General features: G+C 43.2%; 1 protein-coding gene across 1 annotated transcript in view; it reads left to right on the top strand.

Moving 5' to 3' along the window:
• The first annotated feature begins 9,105 nt into the window (after positions 1 to 9,105).
• The window catches only part of UQCRQ (ubiquinol-cytochrome c reductase complex III subunit VII), a 69,872-nt gene continuing 58,516 nt past the window's right edge, over positions 9,106 to 20,461 (top strand). The window contains exon 1 of the mRNA XM_078653084.1: positions 9,106 to 9,256. The gene's annotated coding sequence lies outside the window, so the exon portion shown is untranslated. The remainder of the gene's footprint in view (positions 9,257 to 20,461) is intronic.

Below are 20,461 nucleotides of genomic sequence, written 5' to 3'. Positions count from 1 at the left end.
AAGAAAGTCAACTCCCTCTCCTCTGATCTCAACAACTACTGTCCTATATCCAACATCCCCACCCTGGTGAAATTACTAAACAAAATTGTACAAACTCAATAATGCAACCACATAGAGAATTTCAACCTCCTGGACCAACACCAATCCGAATTCTGTCAGGGTCACAGCACCGAATCAGCACTCACCCATATAACGGACGATATACTAAAAATGCTACACCAGAATGAATCATGCCTCGTGATACTTCTTGACTTATCCTCCGCCTTCGACACGGTTAAGCATGACAACCTTCTGTCCCTTCTGGAACAAAGGACGAGTCTATCTGATACCATGCTACAATGGTTTACCTCCTTCCTTAACAATAGAGCCCAACGAATCAAGATGAAGCAATCGCTTTCCCAACCTTCCTAGGTCACCCTAGGGGTTCCACAGGGTTCCGCAATTTCATCCATTCTTTTTAATCTACTCATGAAACCACTAGCAAATTAAATGAATGCTGCTAACATTTTATATCACCTCTATATGAAATGCTCATCCCCAGAAGACTTCATCTTCTTCAACGCTATTCTGCATAAGACTCAAAATTGGCTCACTGACAACCACCTCGTGCTCAATGCCAAAAAAACTGAATTCCTCCTCATCTCCCATCCTAACCATACACCCAAGATTGACCTTTGGCTAAAGCATCTAACTGCCTTTGACTGCTCGCTTCACATCATTGACTCCACTAAATCCTCAGGAATGATTATAGAAAAGCACTTGAATATGCAGGCGCATTTCAGTAATGCCACCAAAGGAGCTAACCATCAGCTGAGCATCCTAAGGAAACTTAAACCCTTCCTCCCACAGGCCAACTTAAAAATGGCGGTACAAGCCCTAGTGCTGCCAAGACTGGATTACGGAAGAACCACTCTATGTGGTCTCCCCAAATACAAGTTGGCCCCGCTGAGGGCTTCTCTCAATGCTGCGGCCAGGCTTGTCTCTGGAACAAAAAGAAATAACCACATTTCACCAACCTTAAAGGAACTGAATTGGCTACCATATGAGGCAAGAATATAACTAAAGATCGCCTGCATGACCCATAAGGCCCTTTATCACAAAAACCCCCAGCTACTTAGCGAAAACGCTAGTACCTTCTGGAGGGTGCAGAGACTCCCCCTCCTCCTCCTTCAAAATAGAAGTGAAATCGCTTCTAATGAACAAATGCATTCCATAAAACGCTAACCTCATATCACTGTTAGCAAAGTTTTTTTATCTTATATACTACTTGTTTACGTCTTTCGATATTGAACGTCGTTTACTGAATGTATGTATATTACCCCTAACCATCTAACATTTCCATACATTGCAATGTAAAACACTCTGACACCCTCTAGGACAGGGGTCTTCAAACTGTGGGGCGCGACCCCCGGGGGGGCGTGGAGTCGTGGAAAGGGGGTTGCGCCTTCCCGTCGCACTTCTGCCTGGAACTGCCTGACTCTGGTTTTGGATTCTGAGCAGTGCATCTCAAGGAGGTCTCTGATTGGAGGACATTGTAAAAGAATACAACGTCATTGACGAATGTCCTCCAATCAGAGAAACTGCAGGATGCACACCAAGAAATGCCGGGAACTGGGGCCATAAAAATGCACCTGAGGACTGTGGAAGGCTCTGGAGTGCTTCAGTATTTGTATGTTTCTGCTGCCTTTCCTGGACTTCCTTGTTGCTGCTGCTGTGTTGTTCCAGCTGGTGTCCTCTTCGTGCTTCTTCCTCGTGCCTGCCTCTGCAATCCGATCTCCCGGCTGTTTCCTGCTTTCCAAGGCAACCGAAGCTTCGCAAAACTTGTAAGTAAGCTGCCACTTTCCCCGCCTTCAAAGCTGGCTTTTAACCCCCTCAGAGACACACAAACACGAAGGATGTGAATTTCCTTTTGGATTCCAAAAGTGCAAATGTACAACTACATCATGATACTGTGGTGGAGGCATTATTTGAAGGCACGCATATCTGAAGGTCTGTGATTTCTAGTAAACTGCTGCACATGTATCATTTGTGAGAAAAGCAACCTGAAGAACGATTTACCCAGGCTTGTGACAATTTGGTTCATAGTTTTAAGGCACTTGAATTACCCAGTGATAATTTAAGAATTGGTGTCCTTATGTTTGCCATAGTAAGGAAAGCATAGTTTTGAGCATCACACAGAGACTGCACTTTCTTGAGATCGTGAACCTTGGAATTAAATTAAGGAAAAGGATGATCATTGATATCAAACTGAATCTTGATTGTAATCAGCCACTATTGATTTGTAATGGGCATTCTGCAGCCAGGATAACTACTGTTGTAAGAAAACTGTGAGAAAGGTATAGGAGGCAGGAGGGGCTGAGAACTATAATTCACTGGGGATTCACACAGTGTCATGCTGTAAAGTATGGTGGCACCACCAACTTTTTACCATTTGCACTTATTTGGAAGGAATAGAGGGACTGTTTTGATGTGTGTGTAATAGTTAATGTAGGTACGGTTACAAAAAAAGAGAAAGCAAGCAATTTCAAACAATTACCTTCTTAACTGATAGAGAAAAAATTAGGAACTTTATTGCCCTTAGTTAGCTGTATATCACAAATATTTACATTATTGCAAGAGAAAAAATACGTTGTAGGCGGCACAAGTTTATAAACAGAAGGTAAATTGTGGGGGAACCAGTTGATAGCCATATGGCAATGATAGAGCGTCATGATATTATGAAATTTGTAGGGGTGCATCATAATCACTGTTAGTCCGCACCCACATATATTCTGTGTTGAACTAAGTATTAATCATTAGAAAATGTGGATGTAATAATGAACAATGTATGCAATGCTAGATAAGTAGCTTGTGTTAGTTGAAAGTAAAACAACTTTAAAATGTAACTGCCTATTGCAAGTGCTTAACAAATCAGTTAATGTGTACTGTAATGCATTAGATTTAAACGTGCTCTATAAAAGTCTGCACGTGTAGAGATGAGTAAATGTGCCTTAAGGTGAAGAAATGTAATGCTAATAAATCCAAAGTTTATTAATTTCGTGTAGGTTTGAATGTGTAAAGGCCTGAAGTGAATATCCACGATTTGTCATGAAAGGCCTGTTCATGATTTCTTATGTTAGCTAAATCGAGTAGGCCTGAAATGTATTTTCCTTGGGAAGGCTCTCAGTTGAAGGCAGTCAGCAGATTTGTACGTTCAAGGTTAATTCGTTCACATTTTTTTCGTTGCAGGTGCAAGGACATTTTTCTTGTTAGTTAGACTGATGCTCTTTGTTTTAGGAGTTCGGTATGGAGGAGACCTGTTTCAATGTTACATTGGAATTCTGATAATTGGAAGTTCGCAGGAGAAGCCTGAGACCCAAGGACAACTCAACCATTCTTGGACGAAGCGCACGTTTGTGGAAAATCTCCTGCCGAAGATGTCCTGCCAAAAGAGGTGTTTCGGGGCATGTTAATTTTTGTATAAGAGATAGAGCTCCGGGGAGGGAAAGAGCAGATGAGGGATGAGGGCAGACGAGAGCTGTTAGAATGGTAAAAGAAGGGATCGATTTTTAGAATGAAGACTTAGATTTGGCTTCTGACCCTTTCCAACATGAGTGTACTTCTTAGGAAGTCTTCACAAGCTGACACCTTTTCTCAATCTTGCCTGGGAGATGCTATGTAGGGATGTCACCTTAGTGTTAGAGTAGAGACAGAATTAACCAATTAATTTTTCCTTTCTGTAAACTGATGAAGACAAATTTGGATATTGGAGCAATTGTTGCTTTAATTTTCTTAGAATTGCTTATCCTTTTCACGTTGCACCGAATTAGGTTGGTCCGTAGAATGGATTTTGTTTTAGTGCCCATGTATTTTTTCAACCTCGTTATGAGGTGCTTGTATGTTCAGTTATTTTTGGCTTTGTAATAAAACCCTTAAATTGTAAGTCGTAGTCAAGTGATCTTTCGAGTATGAATTGATTAATTTCTACTGATGTTGATGAATGTATTGGTTTTCCCCCCTTTACACTTCTCAGCAGATAAAAAGGTCCAGTCGACCGAAGATTCTTATGAATGGTGAGATCTGATAAAACGAGATAAGAATCTGACGCAATCAGCTGCATTGAGATCGTTTTAAGATGTAATTCCTTCCTGGCGAGATATTCGGAAATGTGTTAGTTCAGCAAACAAATAACAAAAAGGTGCAGGAAAAATAATTACTCATATTTCACAATAAATGACACATTAGACATAGTGGTGGAGATAGATTGCACTCAGATAGAAGAAACCTCACAGAGGATAAAGGGGTTGGCAATGGTTGAAGGGGGTCAAATGCATTCCCAAGAGAGTCAAGTTAAGTGTACGAGAAACGCTATGACTCAACGGTGTCAAAGTGCATCACTCTTCATTTGTCACCTGCATAGAGTCTAAGGCTACCCTAATTTATTACGGAGAGGGAGGCACACAGATATAAGTGCATGCTACAAGTTAATGGCTTGTAGCAGTTCAAACTTTTATTTATCAGGGCACTTGTGTCCTGAGATGACTCAGTGGCAATTGAATTTGGAGAAGCGAGTACTGGTTTATGGTCCAATCCCAAGAATGGATTTAAAGTATGAAAACTCGGGAGCTGTATGTTGTAGAAACGAACCAGAGACATCATGTGGTGTGTGCACTCAGACTCAAGCTCTCAGAGGGCTAGGGGGTGCCTTTTATTTTCTTTCCAAAGTAGGGATCGGGCAGTGCAACTGTGCTGCAGGTGCTCTGCCCCCTTTTGAAATGTAGTTTGTGGTGGTTGTTGATGAGGAGTACCAAGTTCTAGACATTTTTGACAGGAGGGGGTCCATACGCCTGGAAATTTTGACAGGGGGGTCTCGGCATCCAAACGTTTGAAGACCTCTGCTCTAGGGTCATGGTCACGTAATATAAAACACTATAAATAAATATAAATAAATGCCACATCAACCAGACAGTCACAGCCTCACTGCTTTGAAGAGTACCAATCTCTTCCCAAACTTATATGCCGGGATCACCCAGGATGTGTGCGCCAGGCATGTTCTGTGCACCATCCCATCCTCATCGCCAAATTTTAGTGACAGGGTAGTAAATGACACCACTCAAACATTGCGGTTTCAAGGAAAAGTTTAATCAGCACACAGCCTGGAGTCGATCCTCCCTGAGACCAAGTCAACAGACCCTCATGGAACTCACAAAGATCAAACAATCTAGAACCCTAACTAGATACATCATAACAGACTACAAATCCCAGAATTAAACAAGCATTTGCAATGCAATAGGTCTCGCATTATTAAAGTTTGAGCTATTGACATTGCTAAAATAATGCAACACCAATAGCTCAAACTTCAGTAACGCGAGACCTATTGCATTGCAAATGCTTTTGAGACTGTTGCCTTGTCTTGCAGAGAGGGTGAGGGAGAGAGAGGAAGCATGAGAGGGAGGGAGAGAGAGAGAGTGGAAGCATGAAAGGGAGGGGGCGAGAGAAAGGAAGAGGGATAGAGGGCAAGAGAGAGGGAAAGGAGAGGAGCCTGGGGTCCAGCACCGAGTGAGTCACTGAGATTAGCGCCCTCCCCCTGACTTCCGCCTTCTCCCAGCTGCTGCTTTTAGAAGATGCACTCTGAGGGGGTGTAACCCACAGAACGAGAACTTCCCTGGGTACTTCATACTCAGAGCATTCGCGCCCGGTAACTAGCACTTGTGAGGGTGTGTGTGCAGTGCACAAGTGGTGTGTAAACGCCATATGGAAGGTGCCTACGAGTAATGGGCGCACGTGAAGATATTACGCCCAAGAGCACAAGTTCGGTCACTCCAGTGGCACCTGAAATTCAGTCACTTAATTGTGGTTCGTGAACGTAATGGTTTTCACAACATCGCAACAGACCCTGCTCTAGAGTTTCGTTTTTCCTCAGTGCCGACTGATTACAGAAAACCACACACATCACCATGTCTGCGAAAATGGGGAACTGGGATATATTAGGACAACGAGTTTTTTTATATTCACTTTCATTGTCTTAGTGGCATGCCATTTACTGTAAACCAACCGAGTAAACCTACACGGTTACTCACTCAACACGCACACGAGCTACATATACACACACATACCGTCACACGCGAACCTACCTATATCAGACACGCACATTTAGCCACACACTCACACAATGACATAGTGACTGGCACTTAGACACTGTAGATCCGCACTTAGACACACGAACACACTCAGTGACACATGCATGCACACTGCCTCACCTACTAGGTACTTACTCTAATCACCCCCCCCCCCAAAAAAAAACATACAGGTGCAGGGGGCACACGTGCCTGCCACCCCTTCCCCGCACCCAGGTCGAAATGGACTGCCGCACGGAGCTCAAAGTTTCATGTGGTGTGCGACTGTAATTACATAATTATCCGGAAAGGGAGAGTCCCTTGTGTGCGCTGTGACGCGCAGAGGAGCTGCAGCCCAAGTCACCTTCTCACAATGCCGGTAATGGAAGAAACACACAGAGCCAGGCCGTTCCGTTACTCGCCCTCTCATTACTAGTGCGCACTCTGCAGACAGCCCACGCCCAGGGATTAGTGAGTGGCTTTCTTTAATAAGGTTTTGGGACAGGGCTTCTGCGTGTATTATTTCTGCATCTGTGATACGGCAAACGGGTGGAAAACTCCACGGAAGAACGACTGAAAGCTCACTTGTGACGCAGAGTAACTGAGGCGGGAGTTGACTGGAAACTGCAATTCACGTCTCCCAGCGGAAGGTCAAGATTGCCTTGCATGCCTTAATTTATCTGACAATGTATAGATTGCTTACAGCTGCCACACCAATGCCCCTGACTGAGTGTGCGGCAGGGGAGCTTTTCTGGCAGCTTACAATCCTGGCAATTCCGTTTTAAACATTACGTGGGGTTTTAATGTGTTTACTTGTAGGAAATCCATTTGTTAGCCCGGGTTAGGCCCGTCTTTGAGATTCCTGTGCCTTCTTTCTTTTCCTGCCTGGATCAGCATCCCTCATCGAGGGGCGGCTTGCACCGTGCGCACGTGACATAAGAGACATTGATCAGCGAGAGTGAATATTGCAGCCCTATCCTACCACGGGTGGGTGAGGGAAATGCAGAATGCGATGTGTCAGGGCAAGGCGTGCAGTTATTTTCCTGCCCAGGAAAACCAGAGACGCAGACTGCGTCAGAAGTGGCGACACCGGGGGATGTGATTACTGAAAACAACGAGTGCTGGCCAGTGACTTCTCAGCGGCTTGGCCAGTAGCCCGGGCCATGAGAGAGTATGTCCACTCTTCAGGGACTTGGCAACCAAAAGTGCTCTTCTCAAAGTCATGAAACAAACCTTATGGACCATCCGCTTAAGACTAGGCAGAGTGTACTACATGTTTGTGCAGGAGCTGCTGTGTTGGTCTTGGCGCTTTATAAATAACAACAATTTGATGACGATGACCACGCAGTGCTGAATGCTCTGGCATGTGAAATGTCATCCACTCACTGGACCACGTGACACTGACTCTAACACAACATAATCAAAACACAGGATCCGCTGTTTATAGCCACCTGTGTTATTAGGAGGCTGCATGTCCTGGCTACCCTATATCAACCCAGGTGACTGTGAAGGTAGCTGGCCCGTCGCCTGCAGGGCGACAATGGAGTGGACACCTTCTTACTGCCTGATTACTTCCCTGCTGCATAAAGCTGGCAATGGCATCATTTATCCGAAGTACCTCGGACCTGGGGATCTGGGTTCGAGCTTCGGTAACGACGCCAAAAAACCTCCTGTGATTCTGGGCAAATCACTTAATCTCCCCGTGCCTAAAAAAAATGAATGTGTGTCCTCATGTAACGTAACTGGTGCTATGTAAAGCGCTCTGATACCCGATTCGGTTCGGGTCTAGCTCGCGCAATATAAAACTCAGCAAACAAAAAAAAACGATCGCGAAAATTGTAAAAAAAAAAACACATCCGTACGAGTTGTGCGCGCGCGCCACATGTTTTCAATTATCGCGCCCTTGTCTGGGCACGATAATTGAAAACATATGAGCTTTGGTGCGCGTAACAGACACCAATAGGCCATGAGCGGAGCAATGCGCCCGCCTTTGGCCTATTGCGTGCTCTGTTAAAAAAACACATGCACTCGAAGCCCAATAGCGGAACCCAAAAGGAAAAGCACACGCACGAGCGTGTACGATTCCAGGGTACGTTTTTAAACCCCTGACAAAAGGGCTCTCTGCTGTGCAGTGCAACGCAGGGCGCGAGCCCTAAAAACAAAACCAGGACAGAAGCAGTACATCATACATGGACCTGGGACACTTGCCAGCTATTCATACGTCATTAATTTAAAGCCAGACCTATTGGTATCTTAAAACGTTTACAAGTGTGCCTTAAGCTACTAACTTTTACCATACATGCCAACATTTTTAAAGTGTGAAGTGGGAGATTTTTAAAAATAAATCGGGGGATGTATTTCCCCCTTTGGTTTATATTAAGCAGAGGCAATTTTAGGTGGAGGCACCCAAAATAAAGCCATTTTTGGCTTTAAAAAATCGGTAGTCTCCCGCCTAGATCCGGTGTATTAAATGTATGCTTTCACACACATGGCAACATTTTGAGACTGGGAAGTTGGAGATTTTGAAAAAGACGAGAGAATATATGTTGCCCATTGCCTGCCCTTATATTGAAACCGAACCAATTTTAGGCTGGAGACAGCTTAACTAAAGAGTCTCCCGCCTGTTAGTATGTATACTTTTTTTTAAATTTTTTTTTTTTATTCTGCTTCTATGTCGGACTTTTCTGTTTTTATTAGATTTGGAATTCTTGAAGACAGTTACAAAGGAATCCTACATGTGAAAGGGCATGTCCTACGAGACGGCAACAAACATGTTTATACTTATGTAGCATTGTAAAATTAATAGTAAAAAACACAACTTCCAACCAGAAATCAATATTTTTCCCCCTATATGGTGACAGTTATATTTTAAATTATACGTATATAGAAACATAGATATATAAGTATTTGATTAAATCATATTACAGGACCAGATATTCGCTATGAGGTATAACAAAATGTTATAATTGAACGAAATATGCCTTTACTTCTCTCCATTTCAAGATGGCCGCCTCATTATTGAGCAATTTGACGATGTATGCACCGGAAGTTGTAGTATTTACCCGAATGTCAATGGGCCGTGGTGTCCGCTTTGACCGACCTTTCCAGTGGTAGTAGCTTCGGCAGGAAGCAGCCAGCGCGTCTGCGAGTGGAGAGTACAGGTAAGACTCGGCCAATTAAAGACGATTTTGTGTCGTGCTGGTTCAAACCCATTGGAGTCCCAAGGACGCTATACGAGTGCTGTGTTGGAGTGTGCTGCTACAGAGTTGTAAGCTTGCAAAGCAGACCCCCTGCCGCGCTTCACTTTCAGTTCAGTCACCTCTGGCTTCTTAAATCAACATAGCTATTCATGACAGGCTTTTTGAGGTCGAACTTAAACTGCTAAAACGCTAACCTTACGCAGAGTAATGTGCTATGCTGTGTTGTCTAAAAAGCCAGTGTACAAACCTGTCATACTTGATGTGGCCACCCCTTTACTATATTTGTGCCACACTCCGTGTAGTGATGCTTGCATCATATTACATTTTATAGTATGTGACCTAGTTATGTTCCATCCAGAATTAATGCATGTCAGTATTAGAATGTATGTATGTCACAGTGAATGTGTTAGAGTGTATGTGCAGTCCAGAGTTCTTCTTCAAGCTGGCAGCACCTTATTTTTCTCTGTACAACCTTGCTTTGGAAATAAAGAAGAATTATCCAAATTTCCTGCGTGATGTATCACTACAAATTTGGCGACGAGGGAAACTATTAATATAATGAAGATTGCTGTGATCCTATGACCCTGCTTCGTGATCCTGCTTCAGTGTGATTTCCATCGCGTTTCTACGTGTTCAAGAAAAACCCGTTATTTTTAAGGAAATCTCCTCATTGTTCATCGGACCTACTTCAGGGCATTGCGGTGAGATTTTATTTATAAGAAAGTAGAAAGCGATTCATACTTCAGGCAAATGACTTAACCAGCGCTGTGCATCTTTTGATTCTTGCCGTTGGACTAACTGCTACAGCATCTTGGCTTGGTGCTCAGCGAATTCAAACGTCGCGGCGCCTTCTCTCCGAAGCCCCGTCACTGCTCACTACGTCAGCAAACATTGCAGTGCATTGTGGGTACGACCCCACGCAAGGTCACGTTGGCGGCCATTTTAAATCGCTTTTCAGGTGTTCATTTACATTTTCACCGCAATTCAGTCAGCTTTGGGTCCGGACACTGACAAATCTTCTGGTATTTACATTTTATCTTAATTTTCACTGTTAGTAATTACAATTACGAACGTTACGTACAGATTACTTAATTTAAGGTGCTGCCTGCAATTAATTTGTTTTACTTGAAAAAAAACCAATTACAAATATAATATATATTACTTGAACAAAAACAATTACAAATATAATATATATATTATCTTACTTCAATCAATATGCCTGACACTAACAGTGCTACAACTTCTAGTGAAAAGCCTTTACTTGGTTTAAACTTAAATGCTCCAAGGGAATTTTTAGTTGTTCCAGGTGATCCTCCTGTTGCTTGGTTGGATTGGAAAGAATATTTTTTGAACTATGTTGCAAACATGGAAGATGTAAGTGGACCTTTCACTCCTGAAAGAAAAAAAAGGATTTTATTATTAGGTCTTGGTCCTGAAGGATTGAGAATCTTCAATCAATTAGACAAAACTGATAGATCTGGAGGTGACATTGATGTATTCAATTCGGCGCTATTGGATATTGATGATTATTTCTCTCCATGTGTTTGCATTGCTGTCACCAGACATTCTTTTTTCCAACGCAAGCAAGAAAAATCCGAATCAGTAGAGGACTACGTTTCAGCACTTAGAAAATTAGCTGTTAAGTGCAAATTTGCTCAACTCCATGATGACTTTATTCGTGATCAAATTGTCATGTATACCAAAACTAAAACCATTCAAAATAAGTTATGGGTTGAAGGTGATGGAACTTTGAAAGAAATTATTGCTATGGTCAAAAAAGCAGAACTTTCAGAGCGTTGTGCAAAAGCTTCTCTTTCCAGTGACAAAAAGGAACCTGATATGGTAAACAAAATTTCTGAAGGGAAATCCTTTATTAAAACTAACAAAGACTACAGACCTGGCAATTCTAAAAAAGAGAGCTCTGACTATAAGAAAACTTCTGAACCAGCGTGTTATAGATGTGGTAGTCATTCTCACCTTGCCCATTATCCTAAGTGTCCAGCCAAAAACACTAAATGTTTGAATTGTGGGGTTATGGGGCATTTTGCTAATGCGTGTAAGAGGAAAGTATTTAAAAATTCCAAAAGTAAAATTGCATGCATCCAAGAAGTAGCACAAGATTGCACCTCATCGTCCGATGAAGAAGTATTACTTGTGCAAAATGTTGTAAAAAAAAAAGTAGTCTTGAATATTTCTGATATTGATTCCAGTAAACCGTTATGTCAAGTATCGTTAGGTGGAGTCATGACACAACTAGCTGCAGACTCTGGATCACCATATACTATTGTAAATAAGAGTGTTTGGGATCAGAAGTTTGTTAACCAAATTGGTAATTGGTTGGAACCCTCTGATATTTCACCTGTAAGCTATACTGACAACACAATTGTGATTTTAGGGTTCAGGCTTTTAATTTTCAAATTCAAAGGAATGCATGCCACTTGCAAACTGTATGTTTCCAAAGAGGGCCCTTCGGTTTTAGGTTGGAGGGACCAAAAAAGCCTACATATAATTCTAGATCCTAACAGTAAGGAACAAGTCTTGGTTTCATGTATAAGTGAAGACACCAAAAAATGGGTCATTAATAAGTTTCCTTCTGTTTTTACTGGTAACATTGGTAAACTAAAAGGTTTTGCACACCAAATTAGACTCAAAGATAATGCAGTCCCAAAAATCCACAAAGCTAGGAACATTCCTATGATTATCAAGGATGAAGTCAAAGCTGAGTTAGATAAATTATTGAGCTCTAATATTATTGAGACTGTAGAAGTAGCTGAATGGGTTTCGCCATTGGTCGTCGCACGCAAGACCAATGGCAAAGCCCGTTTGTGTGTGGATTTGAGGTATCTGAACAGTCAAATTTTGGTTGACCAGTATCCACTTCCACGCATTGATGAAATGTTGTCTTTGACCAAAGATGCAAAAGTATTTTCTACTCTTGACCTATCAGCAGCTTATCATCAAGTTGTTCTTGATCCTGAAAGCAGACACTTGACATCTTTTGCTACCCCATTTGGATGCTTTAGATTTAAAAGAATGCCATTTGGCTTAGCATCTGCGGCAGCAGTATTTCAGAGATTAATGACAAACTTGTTTGGACATGTAAAAGGGGTAATTTTCTTCCAAGATGATATCCTAATCATGGGGAAAGATAAAGATCACCATGACAATCTCTTAAGAAAAGTTCTTAGTATCCTAGCTAAAAATGGTTTAGTTGGAGAACTCAGTAAATGTAAATTTTCGCAAAATTCCGTTACTTATTTAGGTCATGAGATCTGTGATGGAGGCATAAAACCTAAAACGAAACTAGTGGAAGCTATTGTAAACTCTCCTGAACCTAAGTCAAAGGACGAACTCAGATCATTTCTGGGTTTAGCTGAGTTCTACTCTAAGTTTGTCAATCAATTTTCACAGAAAACGTTTCACATACGTGTTCTCATGAAGAATAAATCACCTTTTGTTTGGGATGAGAAATGTAAAGCTGCCTTCAGGGAAATCAAATATGCAATAGTTAATGCACCAATGTTACAAGGTTTTGACCCTTCTGCTATAACGTATTTGACCACTGACGCTAGCGGTGTTGGTTTAGGTTGTGTTCTCTCACAAATTTCTGAGCAGGGTGTTGAAGTCGTTATTGCTTTTGCTTCACGCTCTTTGTCACCTTGTGAAGAGAAATACTCTGTAATTGAGCGCGAAACTCTGGCTGTGGTATGGTCTATGGAACATTTTCGTAAATTTATTTGGGGCAAACAATTTATATTACGTTCAGACCACAAACCCCTGACCAAACTTCTCACTACGGAGGGTTTGTACAGAGCTTCAGCCAGGATTGCTCGCTTATCCATGAGACTTCAAGATTATATGTACACCATACAATACGTACCTGGAGCTAAAAATGTAGTTGCGGATTTTTTAAGTAGGTTACCCTTACCCATGAAGGAAATTGATGAAAACTCGTGGAATGATTTTTGTGTTGCTGGTATATTTTCTGATCCGAATGGATTATCAAAAGATGAGTGGAATTCAGCATCTGTCAAGGATGGAGTACTGGATGCAATCAAGAAAAAAATCAATCTAGGTTGGTTTGTTTTAGCAAAATCTGACACTCAACTTAAGCCCTTTTGGGAGATTAAGGATGAACTTAGTGTGGATGATGATTTCCTATGTCGTGGTGACAAACTTATACCACCATCTGGTGTACGTCAAAAAATTATTTCATTAGGACATGAGGGACATCCGGGTATATCCAGAACTAAAAGAGTAATAAAAGCTTTGTACTGGTGGCCCGGTATCGATTTAGAGATAGAAAGATCTGTACGTGATTGCGTGCAATGTGAATGTTCAGATAAGAGCCAAAAAACCCTCAATCCTCCTATGTCCTCACTTAAGTGTCCCAAATTACCATGGGAAGAGTTAGCTTTAGATATTATGGGACCTATCATATGGCAAGACGAGTCCATCAAATTTATTCTAGTAGTAGTAGATCTATTTTCCAGATGGATTGAATTGAAAGTGGTTGACAAAATAAGCACTGACACAGTTATAGCATTTTTAGATGAATGTTTCATCAGAGAAGGTCTGCCTGCGTCCATTTTGACGGATAATGGTGTTCAGTTCAAGTCTGATGCCATGAAGGTCTTTATGGAATCCTCAGGTATCAAACAAAGATTTGCTGCTGTTTATCATCCTCAAGGCAATTCAGTTGTTGAAAGAGTTAACAGAATCATTAAAGGCACGCTACAGCTGGCCAATAAGAACAGGAAGAATTGGTTTGTTGAACTTAACAAGATGTTGTGGTCATACAGAATCACGGTTCATGAAACTAATGGTGAAAGTCCGTTTGGTCTTATGAGAGGCAGGTTCCCTTATTCCAAGTTAAATCCCACATGGTTGGGCAGAAGTAAAGCATACGTTTGGAATGCTGTCAGTGTCAGTGATAATATTTGCAAATCTCAAGACAAAAATAAAGTGTATTATGATAAAAAACATGGCACCAGGGATACACAAGTTGAGGTTGGTCAATTAGTTAGAGTTAAGTCTTCCAAGAAAATTGGTAAGTTACAACCTCGCTTCTCTGATCCAAAAACCATTACCAAAGTGATGCGCAATACCGTGTTGCTAGACGATGGTTCCATTCATCACATGAGCAAGATTGCTTTAGCCAGAGGATCTAATTTTTCAAAAAATAAGGAAAGGGAGATGGGTAATGTTGGTGATTTTTGGTGGTTAACTCCAGTTGAATCTTCAGATCCCAATACAAGTTCGTTTGACAGTCACAGTGGTGCCTCCCAACCTTCAATTCCTCTAGTTGGATCTGAATTGTTAGTTGAAGAGTTTCAGAATGATAATGAAGAATTGTTTAATGAAGAATCATGTTCTTTATCTTCATCATCTCTGTCTGATAATCCTAAAGAGATTAGTTCTGGTACACCTCAGAATTCATGCGAAGTCAATCCATCTGCTTCAAAAAATGTACAACCTCAAGCATGTACCAGAAGTGGAAGAAATGTTGTTACTCCTAAATTTTTAGATGATTTTGTGTGTAAATAAGTTTTTAGTTTTTCTTTAGTTTATTTTGTTTTTTTATTTAAGGAGGAGGATGTGTAGTGATGCTTGCATCATATTACATTTTATAGTATGTGACCTAGTTATGTTCCATCCAGAATTAATGCATGTCAGTATTAGAATGTATGTATGTCACAGTGAATGTGTTAGAGTGTATGTGCAGTCCAGAGTTCTTCTTCAAGCTGGCAGCACCTTATTTTTCTCTGTACAACCTTGCTTTGGAAATAAAGAAGAATTATCCAAATTTCCTGCGTGATGTATCACTACACTCCGGTTATGCTTTCTGGTGTGGGGCTGCTTTTCCTCTTTGGGGTCGCTGCCTGAACTGAGAATGCACCCACCCTTATTCGTTCTCTGGTCGGAGGTGTACCACTCCCTTGCTTAGAGTCTGCCTTTCCCCTTTCGGTCTCTCGGCTGAAAGACTATTCCGCTTCCTCCGTTTTCTTTTGATGGGAGGAGGGTCACTCAGCTAGGCGTCTTAGCTTCGAAGCAGCTTCTTCCTTGGCTTGGCTTATTTGATGGGAATCTGCCCTTTAGTTTAACTTCTCCTATGTCAGTGTGTCTGCAGGAAGTCTGTGCCTTCCATTTTCGACACTACTGGAATGCCCTATCCTCACTCTTCCGCCACCCCACAGCCAAAGCAGTTACCGGGATGGATGTCTCCCATCTCTACTTACTCTTTTTGTTCTTATGATGTTTTCCTTCAGCAAAGTTTTTTTAATGTATATATTGCCGTTATCGGATGAGAAGCTGTTGATGTTTCATTCAGTACCTTCCATTGAACAGCTTGCTGCCAACCCCCAGTTATTTCAAGATGGATCTGATTGATTAAAATGATGAGTGCCTAGGGAGCACTCACAAGCTTTCTACTTCCGATTGCAAAAGAGGGCACTTCATTCAGTGTTGTGCCAGTATTCATGTGAGCTCAGCAGCATTGTTTCGTATTGCTTTCATTTAGAACCTCTACACCCCTTCAACCCTCCCCGCCCCCCCCAGCAAAGTGAGTGACTCAGCCATGCACTTTATACAGGTAACCATGGCAGATGATCTGATGTGTTGACAATACAAGGAGTAGCCCACTGATCTGCGCACCGGGTTGATACAGTCCTAGTAAATGTCCTTTCGTCACTACTCATGTGACAGACATGTGAGCTGCTGCACTCGTAACATGCATCTAGAGTAAACCTTTTATCGTGTCCACCAAGAAGGGAGAAGAGTGACCCATCAACAGGTTACAGGCAACCTATATAAATGCCCTATAGCAGAGATAATAAAACTGCAGCCCGCTTGCGACCCTCCTGATCCTCATATGCATCCCCCTGGTGAAAAGCAGCCCTGGGCTGCTTTTTACATGACAGAGCCCGAACAGTCACAAAGATGTTAAATGCAAGTATAAGCATTTATTTACCAACTCTTCTCTAACAATTTCCTGTACTGAGAAAAGCTGGAAATGTACTCCTGACTAGTGCAGAAATAAAACAATTTCTATGGTTGGGGAAAAAATTGGTTGGAAGGAAAGAGAACTTGTAAACGGTCCACAGATTTTCTCATGAGCAAAACGACACATGCATATTTGCTCATGCTAAAATGCAGTTCACAAATATTTTCTAGGAGTACGATTTCCTGGCCTAGTTCTGTCAATTATTGTGAATTCATGAAAGCAGTAAATCTGCAAGGACCTATGGGGGCGTGGCCTGACACCAATGTAGGAGGAAGCGGGTCCCAGGCATCATCCTGATCCCCCGGCACCTCCAAACACAGAGGAATCGACAGCTGACCAGCAAGCGTGCAGAGACTAGGCGGCCCGCGGCGAAATGCTGGGAAACACCGAGCCTGGCGACGCAGAGGAACTGAGGTGGCGCTGAAGATGGTGTCTGTGAGCTGAGACGAGCTACGGAGCCTGCGAACCTTGGAGGGGTGCAGAGAGAAGCGGACTGAAGGAAGTACTGACGCTGCAGGAGCATGTGAGTGCCGAGGGATCGCTCTGACGCCTTGACGGTAGGAAAGCGAGCCGGGGGGGGGGGGGGTAGTGTGGAGCGTGCCAGGCTGCCTGGTGAAGGGTGCAGCCGTCAGCAGCAGTCGCACCGGAGAGCGCTAGAAGAGTAGAGAGCCTCCGTCCAGTGGCCGCATTTGAATCTGTGGTGGGTCCTAGGAGGGGTGAAGGCCCTCAGGACGCCAAGTCCCCAGCTGGGCGAGTAGGAGTACCCGCTGAGGTGCATCAGTGTGGTGCAGACAAACCTGAATAACGACTGCACTGAGCGGGAGAGGGGAGTCCAGGCCCTTGTTTGGAATGGGCTGGACGGACGATTAACATCGGAAGGCATCACACAGAGCCTGGGAGACTTTGAGCCCCTGCGCAAGACGGGCGATTTGGAGTCCCCGCTGAGGTGCACCATTATGGTGGAGATGAGACCTACATAACGATTGCACTGAGCGGGAGAGGGGAGTCCAGGCCCTTGTTTGAAACGGGTTGGACCGACGACTGCCATCAGTGAGGCCTCACACAGGGCCTGGGAGGCTTGGTGCCCCTGCATAAGGCGCTAGTAAGAGCAGCGAGATCCTTGAGGGGAGAAAGTAGAGTAGCGGGGTGACGCAGGACGGTGAGAGGGGTTACCTGAGGTGCAAAATGTCCATTGTGCCCGGGCGAGCGAAGAGGACCCGGCTGCGCAGGTTCCCATCTGGGTCATGAGGGGCGCTCATTGTGGCTTCATCTTGTCAAGGCCATTGAGAGATTGGCATCAAGGGGTGGTTATATCAGAAGGGACCTGCGCATAGGTTGTTCCTGCCATCGCATAGTGGCCACGAGCGGACGACAACCATGGGGAAAGTCACTAAACGCGGGGGACGAGCACTGCGACTGCAGGGTGTGGGGGCACCCAAACTGATGAGGAAGAGGACACCATGGACCTGGGGAAAGATATGTCTGCCACAAAGCCCACATTAGCTGATATTATGGAAGCCATCACGGTGTCCCGAGAAGCGCTTGAGATCAAAATAGACTATTGGTACAGACCTTGGACTCTTGAAGGACGACCATCGCCGACTAGTAGAGCGGGTCACTGGTACCGAAAAAATGATTGCAGATATTCCCTGGGAGGTTACGCAATTAAAGAAATCTCTCATGGAGGTAGCAGCAAAAGTCAAGATCCTGGAGGTCCGTGCTGAGGACAGCGAAGGTAGGTCTCACCGCAATAACCTGTGCATTATCAGGGTGCCTAAAAAGGAAGAAGGGAACGATCTAGTGCAGTATTTGAAGGATTGGATCCAGAAAGATTTGGCACCCAAAGGCCTGTCCCGATTTTACGCCATTGAAAGGGCGCACAGTGTGCCGGCCAGGCCTCTCAAGACTGGGGCACCAGCAAGTCCAATTATTGCTTGCTTGCTCCATTTCCGAGACCATATACTTAAACAGGCTAGACTGCTGCCGGACCTGCAACATAGGATCATGTCAGTCCATATGCTCATTCCAAGGTCTATACTGTATTGGTATACTAATCCTTTATGGGTTCCAGAGTAACGTGCTACTCGCCAGTAAAGCGCTTCAACACCACATCAGGGTTACAAACGCTATATAAATGCAAAACATTTCCCTTTTCTACCCCTCCCCAACCCTTCTCAATCCAAATAACTAACATATCCACCACTCAAATTATTTTCATATTTCACTATACTAATTCAACACTAATCGTTATGAGTTCCAGAGTAGCGGACTATTCGCCAAAAAAAGCTCTACAAGACCCCATCACGGGTAGCAAGTGCTATATAAATACAAACCTCCTTCCCTCTTCTATCCCGCCGCCTACCCTTCTCTATCCAAACAACTGAATAACATATCCACCACTCAAATTAATTCATATTTCACTATACTAATTTTCAACACTAATCCTTTATGGGTTCCGGAGTAGCGTGCTATTCGCCAGAAAAACGCTTCAACACCCATCAAGGGTAACAGGTGCTACATGAATGCAAACCTTTCTTCCCCTTCTATCCCTCTGCCATCCTCACTCCAAATAACTGACTAATATCCACCACTCAAATTACTTTCATATTACACCATACTAATTCACCACTAATCCTTAATGGGTTTCTGGAGTAGCGTTCTACTGGCTAAAAAAAGTGCTTCAACATCCCATCAGGGGTAACAGGCGCTATATAAATACAAACCTTTTTTCCTCTTCTATCCTTCCGAATCGGGAAACATCCTGAACAATGACTCCGGAACGACAAGTTCTGGAGTCACGCAAGCAGAGCAACGACTTGCCCGAACAATGACTCTGCCTTAACCACGCATGTGCGTGGTTAAAGCTGATTCGGTCTAGTGTTCGGGCAGGGCTGAGTTCGGGGGAGTGTCGCAGAGGAACAAGTAAGAGGGGTTACTTTTCAGGGGTGGGGGTTAGTCTTAGATTTTTTGGGGTTGAGGTTTAGTTTTTAGGGTGTATGGGTGTTCATATTTATTTTAAATTAATTTATATGGAATTCATTTATATGGTGTTTGTTTTTAGTAGGTGGGGGTGTTCGTGACTATTTTTAGGGAGGGAGGAATTAGTTTTATGGGGGTTGTTTGTTTTTAGTAGGTGTGGGTGTTTGTTTTTTGGGGGTGTAGGTGATTGTGTTAGGGTGGAGGAATTCATTATTAGGGTTTGTGGGTGATCGTGTTTATTTTTAGAGTGGGGGAATTCGTTTTTAGAAGGCGGGGGTTGTGGTTAGTATACAGGGGTTTGGGGTTAGTATACAGGGGTTGGGGTTAGTTTTTAGGGTGTGTTGGTGATCGTGTTTATTTTAAGGGTGGGGGAGATTTAATTTAGGGTGTGGGGGTGATTGTGTTTATTTTTAGAGTGGGGCAAGTAGTATTTAAGGGGTGGCGGGATCGGGGTACAAGTTGGTAAGCATTTTTTTAAACATGCATTCCTTTACCGCAAACAATAGTGGTAAAGGAATGCTTGATAAAAAATGGTGGTTCAGACGAGGTCGTGGTTGCAACCTTGTTGGGGAAGTCGTGGTTGGGGATCTCGTTGTTCCAACAAACAACCTTCCGATTCCAAATAACTACTAACTTATCCACCACTTAAATTACTTTTATATTTTACTACACTAATTCAACACTAATCCTAAGGGTAATCTCATTACGGTGAATAGAACATTGGCCACAGGTGTAGTGTGTTGAATTACTTCAAACCCGCTGGCTCTACAGGACTGTGGGGACTGTAAATTCATCTGCGTTGCAAGAGACGTTTACCCCTGCCTGAGAGCCAAATTGTACTGCTGTCTGGATCCCTAATGCAGATTTAATGCAAACACGGGTCATGCGTGTGCGCCATGGCATAGGCCTGTCTCATGGATTGCGGTCTCCTACCCTCATACTAGTGGAAGGCTACCAGCTACAACAGGAGCTAAGCAGCACAAGCGCTGTGGTGGCAGTATACCGTTCTGCGATCAGTGGTAGTGAACAGGACCTTTTTTTACCCTATGTCACTAGAGCGAGACCTACAGGCTCACTCCCCTCTTAAAATTCAGTGACAGTGTGTCTAACTCGCCATTGGCCTACATCAAGTAGATTGGGAGTGCTGCGCAGCACAGGAGTAGAAAGGGAACAGTACAAATATG

The sequence above is a fragment of the Lissotriton helveticus genome, chromosome 7 (assembly GCF_964261635.1).
Source record: "Lissotriton helveticus chromosome 7, aLisHel1.1, whole genome shotgun sequence".
NCBI lineage: Eukaryota > Metazoa > Chordata > Amphibia > Caudata > Salamandridae > Lissotriton > Lissotriton helveticus.
Note: the sequence above shows the minus strand (reverse complement) of the source record. Positions and strands in the feature narration are given on the sequence as shown.